Genomic DNA, 17,826 nt, shown 5'->3' on the forward strand with positions numbered 1-17,826 from the left:
CTGGCATACCATTCTCAGATTTCTAGGGAAATAAAACAGACTAAGTTTACAAAACTTTGGAGAATTCAGTTAAAAATATCAGCAATATTGAAATATAAATTAAACTTCAATCGCTAGAGAAATAATCTATATTTTTGTAGGGTATATAATTATTTTATTTTGTTTTTCAACCTCCATTTCCATTCTCCAAAATGTTACTATGTCTTGGGTCAAGCATAGAAAGGCAGGTACACACAAAATAAGTTTACCTCCATGTTAGGATTTACGAGAGTTTAAAAGAGTTTTTGGCACTGGTTTCATGTACCATGAATAGAGCTATTTTTGGTGTCTATTTTCTGATTCTGCAGTTGGACCTGTACTACGCTATAATGTTGAAATTACATTTGAGTTATTAGTTGCTTTTTCCATTTGGGGTTCTTCTTGGCTAAATCTCAACAGGCAACCTAAATTGTGGTAAGATTTACTATAGCACCAGGAATATTAAATAAGGCTATACTACACAAAGCAGAACATAATAAGTGCCAAAGCCTACTTCTTCCTACTAGACTGGTTCAAATAATAAAGCCCTGCTTGAAATGTCAGTCACCTAATTTCATGGAACAGAATTGTGCTCCAAATGCTATCAGCAAAGTGTCTTTAGTTGATTTACAAAATATTGATAGAGCAAATGTTATAACTGTTATTGGGAATGTTCTGGGACATTTTTCTGAATTTATCCATTCTTCATCTTGTCATTTGTACTCAGTAAGGACAGAAGTAGATACAGTTTCAGGAATGGTATGGAGAAACGTGCAATTTCCATGGCTAAGCCAAGTTGGAAGCATTTCATTTAAACAAAGTTTGGATTTCTTTAGGATTGCTTACAAAGATTCAAAATGCTCTTAACAATTATGAGAAAACATTCAATTATTCTGTACCAACTGATTTTCATTATTTTATGTTCATTATTCATTTATTATTATTTTCATTATTTTAAATTTTACACAGCTAATCTATGCTTATTTTATACAAATTCAACAAATACAGATAGCAAAAAAAGGAAAAAATGCATTATTTCCTCATTCTTATAAAAAATATAAAGACATATATATTTAACCATAACTTTCTAAAAATATATTGCTTTAAAATATTAAACATAGTGTTTTTGTGGGCCACACATTGTTCTGACATTCATTTTTTCACTTATAAATGGCCTTTAAACTTCCTTTCTTATGTTTGTGTACTAATTTGATTATTACCTTAGATTTATAAAATTAAAAAAACTTGGATCACAGGAAAAACATGTTAAGGGTTTTGATACAAACTAGTCAAAATTCTTAAAAATTACTTTAATCTGAATTCTGCTATTCTCAAATATTCTTTATAAATATCTAAAAATCATTTTGTTAATAAAATAGTTTAAGATTCTCCCCATCAGAAGGTATGCGCTATGGTGAGTGCTGTGAAGTGTGCAAAACTGGCGATGCACAGACCTGTACCCCTGGGACTAATAATCCATTATATGTTAATAAAAATTTTTTAAAAATTAAAAAAGATTCTTCCCATCATTAATGTTTTATATATATGATTTAAAACAAACTACAGTAAATTCTTAAATATGCAATTCTCGTAAATAGGAGAATATAAAAAAGATACATTTCATATATAGAGAAAATAACAAGGAAACAGCATTGATTGAATGACTTCTAGGAGATAGGAACAAAAATAAGTGTTTTCCTATATATTATCCTATTTTATTTAATTACTGCATGAGTAATTTTTTTTTCTCTCCCAGAAAATGGAACAATGATTTTAAATAATAACCCTTGTTGACTTAACAAACCAGTAATAGAACAAAAATGCAAACTCATATTTCCAGTACCCCCAATTTCCTGTTCCTTTTAATTATTACACAAATGAAATTTTAAGATGCTTTTTTTTTCTTTTCACTATAATACTGATAGGTTTAAGAATCTTTTCATACAAACAAATTGGATTTGAAGCCTGGAGAGAAGAATATCTAATAAGAACAATACAATTCTTTACAAATATCTGAAGGGCTATTCTAAGTAAAGCAGAATAATTAAGATAGCATTTCTCAAAGTGTGTCATGTAAGATGTGAAATCATATTGCCATAAGTAAGAAATAAATAAATAAATACATGGTTAAATATTTTGGAGAAGGTCTGAATTATACATTATGATCAGATTTGTTTGCAGCAGGAAATTACAGAGCCTTTAAATTTCCAGTATGCTCTGAAGATTTCAAAGTGAGGGAAATAATACGTGGAATTCATGAATGTGTATTTATAAGGAAAGTTGTAGGTCCAGTGCTCCGAGGGACATACTTCGCTAAAAGCTTTGGTTGTTTGAGAGAATGGCGCTCTCCTAATATTATCAGGTCAATCTTCCCCAATCCAGAATGAAGGGAGACAGTGCAGAAGCTTTTGCAATGATAACCACCAGGCTAAAAACAAATGATAACCACAGACCCACACCAGCTCCAGCTAAGAACTCCTAGTGTCCTTGCAGTTCAAATGATCTCCCTCTGCATCCATGAAGAATAATTTGCCTTTACTCAGGTTATATTTACCTGCTGCTACTCGATCTGTCCTTTTTTAGTTGTATCTGTTAATTTGTTTTAAGCTTGATATATCTAATAACATTTTGCTTACCACATTTTGCTTACCCTGTTTATTCTTTTATTTCCATCCTCTGTCTCTGTTCTCTTAGGTCCTGCCATATAGAATAATCCTCCTCTGAACCATAGGTAACCTTACTACCAGTCCTTCTTAACTCTCCTGCTATCCTGAATTCCTTCAGAATCATGCATTCTTTCTTCCTGCTTTGGTAGATAATTCATTAAAATTATGTCAAGATCTATGTGTTTGCATCTTCATAAATTAACAGCATATTATGCCATTTAGTCCATTTTTAAGATATCTTAAATAGTACATAAAAGATTAAATAACATCTCATTAAATTCACCTAAAATATTAAAATCATTAAATGTTAAAACAATTCTCTTTTAAAATACTTTACTTTTGTAAATATATATATTGTCTTTCTTAGCCTTAAGATAGCAATATTAGGCAAAAAAGAGGATTAGCACAAGTGCTATTTGCTTTACCTGCAGAAGCTGAAAACTTCAAGAGGTACTCATAATTTCCATTCCTGGAGGAACTAAGAATAATTCCCACACATTGGTCTCAATTGAAAGCATATGGCTTGCCACTGGAGCGGGTTAAGGAGTGTCTGGGTAAGTGCTTTCCTAGACTCACAGTAAGAACCAGGCCTACAGCTAATTAAGTGAACAATGAGTTAGAAGCCTAAAGCAAAAAAAGTAAAAGTATAGATCTAATGGTGAATAAAAGTTGCATGACTTCACTTGAACAATAGGAACAACAGTAAAAGTGTTCAGTATACCCTTCTGATTAGAACTATAGATACACAATAATCTATATCTCCTTCTATGAAGGAACAGTCCATTATACTGCAGAACCAAGGATCCAAGGCACTGAAAACATTTCATTAAGACCAAGGTGATTTGAAAAGGAATATATCCCTACTTTCTCTGAGAAGGCTTTGGCTGGATGTGAGGCATGTATGTGGAAAGTCTGTAAACAATAACATTAAAATTGTATAATATCAATTTTTATATGACTCTTCTACTTTTCCTCATAACAGAATTTATGCTCTGATTTTCCTTTTCTTTTGTTTTATTTACACCATCTTAGAAATACTCTTTAAAAACTTTTCAAGTTACAAATATGAGAATTACCACTATAGTTTATTGCACTTTTTATATGCCCTGAGTTTACTACTCAGATATTCTGCCTTTATGTCTATCTCTTTTCCTTTTACATGAACACTTTCTCTACTGTTTACAAATGAAACATGTAGTTCACTTGTTTGCTGCTGTAAAGCAAGTGTTTATGAACAAACACCTTCAAATTGTTTATTTAATATAAATAATTTTTATCAAAATTGCACAAATAAAATGGGCTGTTGATATGTTGAAAATGTAAGACATGTTTTGTTGTATTTTGCTTTGTTTTAATTTAGAAAAATCACTTATTTTTTAGGAAAAAATGGAAAGTATGTTTTGTTTTTTTGTTTTTGTTTTGTTTTGTTTTGTTTTTTTACTTAGAAAGATGTGTGTTTAGAAAACTTAGATTGCATCTCTTATTCATGAATCTAAAAGGATTACAGTATACCCTTGAACACAGGGGCTGGGGACACCCACCCCACACAGTTGAAAATCTACATATAACTGAACTTAACTACTAATAGCCTACTGTTGACTAGAAGCCTTACCAATAACATAAATAGTTGACTAACACACTTTTATGTTATATGTGTTATGTACTATATTCTTACAATAAAGTAATCTAGAGAATAGAAAATGTTATTAAGAAAATCATAAGGAAGAGAAAATACACCTACAGTACTGTACTGTATTAATTTTTAAAAATCTACATATAAGTAGACCCAGGCAGTTCAAATCTGTGTTGTTCCAGGGTCAACTGCATATAATTTAGCAATAAGGCTAAGTACTTTTCCACCCAATTAAGAAATCAACCACTATTGGTATACAAATGCTAGATACTTTAAAGTAGGAAACGGTAAATAGTATATATAATATATGCTTAGAAATTTAGTTTTCTTATTTAGAAATGATGAGGAAATAAACCATTCATACTCAGAAAATAGTATATTAAATTTTAAAAACTGCAGCAAGAACTATAGGCAACAAATCTTAATCTAGGGTCCTAAGTAACTGTTACTGAAGTTGAATAAATGAATATAAAGTGAGGAACTAAAGCAATTAGCTTAATATCATATTCTCATAGATTTCTGAGGGATTTTTAGTCTTGGACGCCTCTAATTTTTACAACAATCAAGCTTTCCAGTGAATAAAATAATGTTATGGTTTGTCACGTGAGTACAATCTTCACATAAAATGTACAAAAATGTTAGATAATGGTAAAAACGATATTATAAAGAAATTATTCCACATTTTTAATAGTTGTTGGCATATACTACTACATTCTCCAAAGAAATTTCATCAAGGATTTCAAGAAAATTAGTGGAAAAGGAAGGTTTCAAATACATACAATCCTGAAGTTATACTACTGTCTTGTTTACTGAGAAAACAATCTCTAAAAGTTAAGGAAAATTATATTCCTAACATATACCACTATGGAATGAAAAATGATTTCCCCAAATTGTGTTTTAAAAGCCTAGACCACATTACTTTAAAAAGTCCAATTTTCAACAATAAAAATATGAGATATACAAAAATTTCAGTAAATATTACCCATATGGAAAAAAAAATCAGTAAATAAAAACTGTTGCTGAAGTTCAAATGTTAGATTTACCAAAGACTCTAAATCATCTATTACAGATGTGTTAAAGGAACTAAAAAAATGCATGAGAACAATGTCTTACCAAACATGTAATATCAATAAAGATACAGATATTTTAAAAAAAAGAACCAAATGGAAATTCTTCAGTTGAAAATATAATAAATGAAAAAAATTCTTGAGAGGGGCTTACCCAATTTCACTTGGCAGAAGAAAAAAATCAGTTAATTTGAAAATTACTCAATAGAGCTTATTCAGTCCATATAACAAAAAGAAAAAATGAAGAAAAGTGTACAAATCCTCACAGATCTGTTGGAGACCATCAAGCACCAACATGCACATAATAAAAGTCTAAGGAAAGAAGAAAGAGAAAGAGGCATAAGGATATTTAGAGATACATTGCCAGCAAACAGGTCAATTTGTTGAAAAAAAACAATATATGCATCTAAGACATTTACAAAGAACTCCAGGTAGGTTAAAAAGATTCACACTTGGACACATCATATTCAAATTGTCAAAATAAAGGACAAAGTCTACCATGAAAATAATATACTAATAGCTGATTTCTCTTCAGAAACTATGGAGGTCACAAGTCAGGGTGTTATATTCAACGTGTTGAAAGAAAAAGACTGTCAACCAATAATTCTATATTTAGCAATAGTATCTTTCAAAAATTAAAGGGAAATTATATTTTGAGAAAAATGAAAATGAAATTTATGATTATTATACCTGGATTATAAGCTAATGACTGCATAAAAATATTCAACATGTTTGGACATTAGGGAAATGCAAATGAAAACCATGATGAGATACCATTACAGAAACACTAGGATGTCCACAATCAAAATAGAAGGCAATAAAAGTACTGTTGAGGATGTGGAAAAATCGGAACTGTCACATTTCTGGTGGGAATGTAAAACAGTGCAGCTGCTTTGGAAAGCATTTTGGTGGTCCTGATAAAATAAAATCTGAAGTTACCATATGGATCAGCAATTCCACACTTAGGTATATACTCAGAGAACAGAAATAATATATCTACACAAAAACAAATGAATATTCATAACAGGATTATTTATGATAGCCCAAAAAAATGAGAAAACCCAATGTCCATCAATAAAATATATCCATACAATGGACTATGAGTCAGCCAAAAAAAAAAAAAAGGAATAAAATAATGACTCATGCTACAATGTGGATGAAACCCGAAGACTACACTGAGTGAAAAAATAAAAAAGGCATACTATAAAAAAAGGTCATATGCAAATATAATTCTGTTTGCCTAAAATGTCTAGAATAGGCAAATTCTTGGAGAGAGAAAATATATTAGTAGTTACCAAAGTTTGGAGGAACAGGCAATGGGGAATGACTGCTAATGGGTCTCAGATTTTTTTCTGGGATAACAGAAATATGCTAGAATTAGATAGTAGTGATGGTTGCACAACCTTACGAATGGAGTAAAATCTATCTAATGTTCATTTTAAATGAAATAAAAAAATAAATTCTGAAAAAATTTAATAAAAACATTCAAATCAATCAAATCCAAGCGTTTGGCTACAGACAGCAATAAAATTGATAAAACTCTAGCCAGACTGACCAAGGAAAAAAAAGAAGACTTGAATTGCCAGTATCAGGAATGAAGGAAAAGACATCACTACAGAGTTTACAGACATTAAACAGGAAAAAGGAAAATTATTACAATTTTATTATAATCTAGACAACTTAAATTAGAATGTACCAGATTCAAAAAATAAACACTCTTACTCAAAAAGGAACAAATAATATGAATGGCTTTATATCTGTTAAATACATTTAATTATGGTTAAAAGCACTCCAAAAATATAAACCCCAGGTCTAGATTCTTTCATTAGTGGACACTCCCAAAGTGTAGAATTAGTAGAAATTTAGTAGAATTTGGAGAATTCTACTAAACATCAGTGAAAGAAAAATAGCAATTCTACAATCTCTGAGAAAATTAAAGAGGCAGAAACACTTCTCAGTGTATTTTTATGAGACTTTAATTAACCTAATAACTAAACCAAAGACATTGCCTATTACTGACCAACATCTGCTCTGAATATCAATCTAAAAATTCTCAACAAAATCTTATTAAATTGAATTCAAGGGCCAGTGGTTTGAGTCTGCCTTCGGTTCAGGTCATGATCCCAGCATTGTGGGATGGAGTCTTGCATCTGGCTCCTTGCTCAGCTGGGAGCCTGCTTCTCCCTCTGCCTGCTGCTCCCCCTGCTTGTGCACATGCACATGCTCTTTATCTGACAAATAAATAAAGTCTTTTAAAAAAATTGTGGATTCAAGGATATATCAAAAACATAATGTGTTACAACTAAATCAATCAATGCTAGTTATAAAAGTCTGTGTCAATAAAAATAAACAAATGAAATTAACCATATTAGCAGATCAAAACAAGAAAAAATGTGATCTTCTCCATAAATGCAAAAAAAAAAGTGATGAGATTTCAATATCTAGTCATGATAAAAAGTTCTCAGCCAACTAGGAATAGGAAGGAAATTCCTTTACCTAATAAAGGGTGTTTGCAAAAACTTACAGCTAACATCTTAAAGACAAAACGCCGCATACTTTCCCTCAGGGATATTGAATATAGCGAAGATGTTCTCTCTTACCAGTCCTGTTTAATTTTATACTAGAAGTCTTAGTGAAGGTAAGAGTGAAATAAAAAGAAATTTTAAAATTCAGATTGGAATCGATGAAAGAAAGCTGTCTCTATTCATAGATAAAATATTATCTATGTAAAAAATCTTAAAAATTTACAAAATATTTGCAAATGACAGTACAGACAAAAGATTGATATCCAGGATCTATAAAGAACTCCTCAAACTCAACACACAGAAAACAGATAATCATATCAAAAAATGGGCAGAAGATATGAACAGACACTTCTCCAATGAAGACATACAAATGGCTATCAGAACATGAAAAAATGTTCATCATCACTAGCCATCAGGGAGATTCAAATTAAAACCACATTGAGATATCACCTTACACCAGTTAGAATGGCCAAAATTAGCAAGACAGGAAACAACATGTGTTGGTGGGGATGTGGAGAAAGGGAAACCCTCTTACACTGTTGGTGGGAATGCAAGTTGGTGCAGCCTCTTTGGAGAACAGTGTGGAGATTCCTCAAGAAATTAAAAATAGAACTTCCCTATGACCATGCAATTGCACTACTGGATATTTACCCCAAAGATACAGATGCAGTGAAAAGAAGGGCCATCTGTACCCCAATGTTTATAGCAGCAATGGCCACAGTCACCAAACTGTGGAAAGAACCAAGATGCCCTTCAATGGGCGAATGGATAAGGAAGATGTGGTCCATATGCACTATGGAGTATTATGCCTCCATCAGAAAGGATGAATACCCAACTTTTGTAGCAACAAGGACGGGACTGGAAGAGATTATGCTGAGTGAAATAAGTCAAGCAGAGAGAGTCAATTATCATATGGTTTCACTTATTTGTGGAGCATAACAAATAGCATGGAGGACATGGGGAGTTAGGAGAAGGGAGTTGGGGGAAATTGGAAGGGGAGGTGAACAATGAGAGACTTTGGACTCTGAAAAACAATCCGAAGGGTTTGAAGAGGTGGGGGGGTAGGAGGTTGGGGGAATCAGGTGGTGGGTATTAGAGAGGGCACGGATTGCATGGAGCACTGGGTGTGGTACAAAAACAATGAATATTGTTATGCTGAAAATAAATTAAAAAAAATGATTAAAAAAAATTTACAAAATACCCCCCAGAAATAGTTTAACAAGCAGCCAGAATACAAGAGTTAATTATATTATGTACTACATATTAGTAATCACCAGTTTGAATTGGAAATCATCAAAACATTACCATTTATAAAGGTGCCAAAAAAGTTAAAATCTTAGGAACATATTTAGCAAAATATGTGAAGCATCTGTATGCTAAAAACCACAAAACACTTACGAAAGAAATCAAAAAAGATCTAAAATAAGGGAGAAATACACCGTGTTCACAAATTAGAAGACTCTCAGTATTATGAAGATGTCTTTTCTCTTCAAACCGATCTATTGATTTAATTCATATGCAATCAAAATCTCAGAAAAATTTTTGAAGATATTGACAAAATTGATTCTAAAATTTATAAGGAAAGGGAAAGGAATAGAGTAGCTTATTGAGGAAATGACAAAATTAGAGGACACACACTGCCAGTTTAAAGGATATACTTTAAAGTAATAGTATAATGTCTTCCCAGTTAGCCAGACACAGAAAAATACTGCCTGACAGATGGCAGCTAGGCCTATCATGGAGATTACTCCATAAAACATAAAAATATCAAATCATTATGATGTACACCTGAAACTAAAAGGATATTGTATGTCATTTATACTTCAATTTAAAAAAAAAGAAAAATATTACATGACTTCAATTATATGTAGAATGTAAAAAGTGGGGAGCAGAAAGTGGTTTTGCCAGGGACTAAAAGGTGGGGGAGATAGGGAGATGTTGGTCAAAGGATACAAAGTTGCAGTTATATGAGATGAATATACCTAGAGATCTAATATGTAACAAGATGACTTATTATCATAGTTAATAATAATTTATTGTATACTGGCAATTTGCCAAGAGAATATTCTGGTGCTCTCACAGCATGCACACACACACACACACACACACACACAGGAAAGGTAATTTTTGGAGATGAATATATTAATTAGCTTGACTATAGTAATAATCTCACTAGGTACATGTATGTCAAAATATCATGCTATTCATCTTAAATATATATGATTTTTATTTGAAAAAGTGGTAGCCAACAAAGTAATCTGATATTTACAGTAGACATACAGATCAATAGGACAGACTAGAGATAAAGCCAGCAATAAATCCACACAAATATATGCACTTGATTTTTGACAGAGAAACTGAAACAATCAAATGGAGAAAGAATAATCTTTTCGCCAAGTAGTGCTAGAACATTAAACATCCGTATCTTAAAAAAAAAAAATCTCAGAACATAACTCACACCTGCTATGCATACAAATTAACTCAAAATGGGTAATAAATCTAAATATAAAATGAAAACTCTAAAATTTTTAGAGAAAAATACAGAAGAAAGAATATGGGAGCTTGGGTTTGGCGAAAAGAGTTTTTAGATGCCACAAGAGAAGCATAACCCATTAAAAATATTGACAAATGGCACTTTAGATATTAAAAGCATTCACTCTACAGGAGACATTGTTAAGAGGATAAAAAAAGAAGTCACAGTTTGGGAAAAAATAATCACACATCACACACTTGATAAAGGACTCCTCACCCCCAATAACATGAAAAACTCTGAAAACTCACAGTAAGAATAGAAATAACTAAATTTTAAAAAAGAACAAAAAAAATCTATAAAGACACATCACCAAAGAAGAGATACAGATGGCAAATATGCATATGAAAAGATGCTCAATTTCATTTCTTTATGGAAATGTAAATTAAAACATGCCTACTATTATTACATGCCTATTAAAATGATAGATATAAAAAATACTGACAACACTAAGAAGTGGTGGGATGTGGAACAGTTGGAACTCTCCTCTATTGCTGGTGGTAATGTAAAATGGTACAATCATTTTGGAAATCTGTTTGGCAGCAAACACAATCAACAGAAGACCTAGCAATCTCCCTGCAGGTATTTACCCAAGCGGATTAAAAACTTATGTTCACACATGCACACATAAAACCTATATGCAAAATTTCGCAGTGGTCTTATTCACATCACCAAAATCTGAAGGCAGCCTAGCTATTCTTCAATAGGTAAGTGGATAAACAATCTATGGTACAGCCATGCAATGGCATAATTCTTAGCAATGAAAAGGAATGCATATTAATCCATGCAAAAATGTGGATGAAACTTAGATGCATTTTGTTAAGGAAGAGAAGCTAGTCCCGCAAGTTCCAATAATATATTATTTTTTACAAATAAAAAGTAGACCCAGAAAAGTGAGACCATTTAATCCAGAAAAAACACATTCAAAAGTTTGCAAGAGATGCTAATTTACATGTGTGATGCATTCTAGGTAAAATAGTAGGCACTAAACTGATTCTATTATAATCCAATTCTTATAAGTATTATGCCCTTTTAAAACACAAAATAGACACTAAAACAAAAAAAAAAAATTTAACAAAACAGCCTCTGGGCACAAATTGGTCCTCAAATTTGACTTCCAATCTCGCCTAGCGAACAAAAGACTCACGTATAAGAAAGGAAACTAACTTCAGAAGATGGTTCTTATTTCCACTCAGGTCAAGATAAAAATCAAAGTATAAGAATATTTATGGGGAAACATTTAAAAAATATATTTTTGACCACCCATATGAGTTATCAAAGGATATTACCAAATACATGCCCTGAAATGTTTACAGCCATATTAACACATATTTCCTAAACCAAACTGTAAGAAATTTCTGTATGCTCACTTTAGCCTTTAAGTTCTATGAATTTGACAATTAATTGAGGGGGCCTAGTATGCATACTCAGTTGTTGAACTTAAATCAATTCTGATATTGAATTTCTTTAAATATGCAACATGCAAGCCAGCATCACAATCAATAGAACTGGCCCCTCATTGTCGCCTACCAAGAAAACATCTGTGAGATACAGCTCAACTCCCATCCACACCTTCGTTCATAGTACTAGCATGCTACACATAACATGCACCTTAACACTTGGAATAAATGAGCGCTATTCAAGTGATAATTTTTCAAATGTGAGATCAGTTTGGATTTGACAATTAAAGGAATGTTCTATCCTTCAGGAAGTAAAACAATAAGGCCAAACTTTTTTTTTTCCTCTATTTATCAACAAAATGATCATGTATTGAGGTATTTCAGATGGAGGAACATCACTCATTAAACTAGATTTGATCCAAACCATAAAACATCTTTAATACACTGCATCAAAAATATCAAAGTAACAAGTAATAGGCTAGGTTTCTGAAAATAATTGACTTTCAGGGAGAGCCTGGATATCTAGAATAATTATGCAAACACTGTAGCCATACACTATTAATTCTATGTTTATCCTCTCTTTATTGTGACTGCTGAAGCAATTGGTGGAGGTATTCACCATGCTGTAATCAGGTTCTTTGCATAGGCTGAAATAACTAGGTCAATATTGCCCTGCATGGTTAATTTTAGTTAAAAGTTCAAATTACTGATTCTTTGAATAATGATGATTCCTAAAAGAAATAGTCTTTAATTTTAAACATCATCAACACAGAACTGAGTAATTATTCTAAGTAACATTAGTCAGCCTACAGCCTTTTTCTTTTTCCTATAAAACCTTCTATTACATTTCATTCTTCCCCTGGTTCAAGATAAACATCAAACTTGAAGACTGACAATAATTACATTTGGTGACATTGGAGTGAATTTGTACTATTTGAGACTGAGTTCTTTCATGAAGAAAATTCAATGAAATCCAAAAAAATACAATGCAATTCCCATATTAACTTTAATGATGCTCTCCAGGAGCTCAGATGCTTAGAGAGGTTTTAAAAGCAGGTAGCTTGAATGCCAGCTGGGGTTTTCTCGGCTCAGTCAGATTAAGCAGAGAACACTTGTGCAGCTTTATTAGCGCACACAATTTAGCAGAGGAACAGTCCGGCTTCTCTATTTCATGGGTTGGTTGCTTACTGGTAATATCATTCCTGGGAGAATTCAGGACTTTTAATTATGCTGTGAATAGTTTACAGTATTGAGCTATGGAATGGAAATTAAACTGAGGACATTTTATTTGTACACTGGTTAATTAAATAGCAGACAACAAGCTAGACTTATAGTAACCTTAGCAGATTTGGTTTGCCAACCATGTGTGAAAATATTTTTTTTTCTTTTTAATTTCAATTAGCAGCCCAGGGTGCTAATATAAAACTGAGTCAAAAATGGGTTCTGAAGTTTTACCCAGCACACAAAATGACCCAAGGGCTTTTAAACATTCAGGAGATATTTTAACTCCCAGTTATGAAACTACCTTTTCAAGTTTATATTAAATGGATAAATCATGACTCCCGAAAAGTACAACTCATTGCTAACTCATAATATATCTAAAATAATATAAAAAAGAAAAGTGTTTATATGAAGTAATACAATTTTACAGAGCTGACAAAAAATATTAGAAGTCATAATAAAATTCCCTATAACTTTATTATTAATAAGTAACCTAGCTCTGAATAATCCCACATATATACAAAAGACATTTTTGAGTCTCTACTGTGTACCATGTACCATGTGCTTTACTAAATGCTAGAGATAAGTAAGATTCAATTTTTTAAAAAATATTTTATTTATTTATTTATTTGAGAGAGAGAGAGAGAGAGAGAGCACAAGTTGAGAGCAGGGAGAGGGAGAGGGAGAAGCAGACTCCCTGATGTGCGGGGAGGAGGAGGGGGTCAGAAAGGAGAGGACGATGCTGCTGAGTTTGATCCCAGGACCCTGAGACCATGACTTGAGCCAAAGGCAGAGGACTGAGCCACCCAGGAGCCCCTCAATTTGTTTTCTTAAGGATATTATCCAAATTAAACCAGATCATTTAGGGCTTAATATGGTTCAATCCCTTGTCATTGTTACTAGGATAAAGATCAAAATCTTTAACGAAGCTCTTTAGATTAAATGGCTATGGAGGATTCTGGCCCTACTCATCTTTAGGGCCAGATCTGCAACACTTTCTTGTCTTGTGCTCACAAGCAGACACAACAACTTTCTTTCTTTTTAACATTGACAACTTTATTTAATCCATTGTGCATACAATAATTGTGTTGGTTAATCTAACAATGTCCTTCATAAACTGTCTTCCTTTTCTCTAACAAGTATGAAATCAAGTTTAGGGGCAGATATTGCATGTAATTGTCATATTGTTTTAATTTTCTTTAATCTCAACCATGTCCACAACTTCTCTTTGTCTCTTATGATACATTTTTTTTGAAGAATATGCTCTTATTTCATTTTTTAAATAGAATTCTCCTCATTTTGAGCTTGTCTGATGATTTTGTGTGGTTAGATTGAGATTACACATTCTCAGCCACATTGTGTCTTTCTTAAGTTATCACATCTAAGTGTGCAAAATGCAGAAACATCTGTTTATTCATTTGAGTATTATTGACACACAATGTTACATTAGTATACAAATCAGTGATTTAACAAACTCAATTATGCTACATTCACAAGTGTAGCTAGATCTGTCCCATTATATCACCATTACAGTATCACTGACTGTATTACTTATGCTGAGATTTTTATTCCCGTGGCTATTCATTCCATAACTGAGGCTATCTCCAGTGTCTCCCAGTCCCCTTCACCCATCTCCCACCCACCCCCCCTCCTCTGGTAACCATCATCATAACAAACTTTTGGGCTCCTTCCTGACTCAGACTATGCTGAATCTATTCCTTTTCCTTTGAAAGTTCCTTGCTCCCACCCAATTTAAACTTTTCCCCATATTCATTCTTCAAATTTCACTATGAATACCACTATCTTCACAGACACCCCCCCCACCCCAGATTATACTCCCATTACCTCTTCTAATAATGGGTCATATGATTTTTTGTTGTGGTGGTGGTTGTTGAGCAAGTAATTGGGTATATGTGTCTAGAGTTTTCAGAAGAAGTCCAGGTTTAAAATATAAACCTGGAGTCATCAGTATTTAAATGGTATTTAAAACTATGTGGCTAAACTACATCATTGCACAAGAATATATATAAACAACAACAACAAAAAGAAAACTACTGATATACTCCAAGTCTTTATTATCACATTTGTCAATTCTTATCTTTTAGTTGGTGAGTTTAGTCCGTGTCTATTCATTGTTTTTATCAATATATTTAGATCTGCCTCAATAACAATAATTTATCATGTGTTTCCTCATGATTTTTTATACTTTTCATTTTTTCTTTTAAAAATTAGTATCTTTATTTTCAGCCTAAAAATAAAGTTTCCTACATTCTTAAGATTCTTGATCTCCTCTCAACTTCATCATACTATTTGATAGGTTTTTAAAACTGAGTTATGATAAATATATAGATACATGAACAGATATGTAGGTAGGATCTAATAAATATTCATGTAGATAGATCTAGATAATACAGATTTTATATATGTATCTTGAGAAAGTAAGAAATGTTACTAAGATACCTGCTCATTTTTTTTCAAATACCTACTGAATTGGTGTCTACTACTACTTATACACTTCTTGCACAACTGTGTTCAGTGTGGTTTTGTGTAGCAGAAGTACTGTGGCCCTATACAACCAAGAATATACTTTCAAACTCTATGTAAATGGCAATTTGCTGGAATAAAATTCTAAATTATTTTCCTTCAAACTTTAGAAATACAATTCCATCATCTTCTCTCATTCATGTATTAAGATATTGTTCATCTCCTTTTGTCTTGCTCTTTTATCTGTAATCTCCTTTTCCTTATAATCTTCTGCCTTTGATGTTTTAAATTTCACTCTATATGAAGGACTACAGTGTTTCTTATCTTTCCTCTACTGATGCATGAGCCTTTTCAATAGCATAAGTTATCTTACTGTTTAATAAGTATCATCATTTTCTCATTTTGTTTTTTATTACATTTATTTCTGTTGTTTTAAAAAAATTCATTTCTATCCTCCAGTCATTCTGAAACTCCTATAATCTGCATATTACATTTCTATTTTTATACTTATCTCTTATGTTTGATTTTTCATTCTAAATTTACAATTTTCTAATTTGTCCCTTGCTGCATCTAATTCCATCTGTTGAATTCTGTGTTTCAACTCTCACATTTTCCATAACTAATATTTTATCTATTTTTATTTATAAATGTATTTATAATAGTACATTTCTTATATAACTTAGTATGATTATTAAGTTACTATGACATAGGTCTTTTTGTATTAATGTTTCTTTTCCTGATTCCTGTTTTTCTGCTTTATTGAGGTATAATTAACAAGGAAAGTTGTATATATTTAAAGTGTACATGATAATTTGGTATATACATACATTGTGAAATGATTACAATTCAGTTAATTAATGCTTCCATCTATAAATTCAGTGCAATGTTTATCATAATTCCAGTGGCATTTTGGGCAGAAATAGAAATAATAATCCTAAAATTTGTATGGATCTACAAAAGTCCCAAATAACCAAAGAAATTTTGAGAAAGAAGAACACATCTGGAGGTTGCACACTTTTTAATTTCAAACTCTATTACAAAGCTATAGTAATCAAAATGTGTATGGTACTGACATAAAAACAGACACACACCATATGTGTCTCTAAAGAGCCTAGAAATAAACCCATGCATACACAGTCAACTAATCTTTGATAAGGGTGACGAGAGCACACATGGAAAAGGATAATCTCTTCAATAAATGATGGTGGTAACACTTTAAGACTGGGGTGGAGACTTTGGCACTTACTTAAGTGAATCTGAGTCTGAACGCTTTTTATATCAAGGGCATACACGGACCTGGCTGGGCAACTCTCATCCACCTTTGGGTCTCTTGGATTCATTAAGGATGGTCCGACACCACTTTTATGCCCTCATATCCTTGACCTTTAGCATTTTTAGATCTTATAAATACTTACATAATGCTTACTTTTTAGTATGTGCCAATTACTGCTGTAAGAGCTCTACTTCTCCCCAAAACAATCTATGAGGCAGGGACTACTATTATAATTCCCATTTTACAGAGAAGAAAACTGAGGCATGGAAAGGTTAAGTCATGTGCCCTAACTCACTGATATGGTAAGAGAAAGAGACAGATTCATAACCTGGGCATTCTGGCCCCAGAGACCCCAGGTACTTAACTGCTGTGTTATGCGGTGCCTCTGTTGTTACTGCCCACTTTCCTGCCTGGTAAATTTTATTTGAATAGGGCCTGTGTCGATTTTCCATCTTTACCTCCTTAGTGATTGGCATAGTGTCCAAGTTCTCAATAAAGAAAAAGCAAAGAAGACATACAAATGTCCAACAGGTACATGAAATGGTACTCAATATTACCAGTCATCAGGGAAACACAAATCAAAACCACAATGAGATATCACCTCACATCTGTTAGGATGTCTTTTATTAAAAGACAAGAGATAATAAATGTTGGCAATTTTATAGAGAAAAGCAAACACTTACACCCCATTGGTGGGAATGTAAATGAGTACAGCCACAGTGGAATACAATATGGCAGTTCCTCAAGAGGTTAAAAATAGAACTATGATATGATCCAACAATCCCACTTCTGGGTATTCAAAGGAAACAAAATCATTACCTTGAGAAGATACCCCTACTCCCACGTTCTTACCTTGAGAAGATACCTGTACTCCCATGTTCTTAACAGCATTATTCACAATAGTCAAAGTATTGTGCACAGCCTAAGTGCACCAATGAATGGATAAAGAAAATGTAGTGTATATACATACATATATATATATACATATATATATATATATATATATATA

General features: G+C 32.3%; 1 pseudogene; it reads left to right on the top strand.

Moving 5' to 3' along the window:
• Window positions 1-17,826, top strand: part of LOC111160120 — a 164,803-nt pseudogene that overhangs the window by 124,164 nt on the left and 22,813 nt on the right.

This window comes from Enhydra lutris, unplaced genomic scaffold (assembly GCF_002288905.1).
Source record: "Enhydra lutris kenyoni isolate GAN:26980312 unplaced genomic scaffold, ASM228890v2 scaffoldscaffold74, whole genome shotgun sequence".
NCBI lineage: Eukaryota > Metazoa > Chordata > Mammalia > Carnivora > Mustelidae > Enhydra > Enhydra lutris.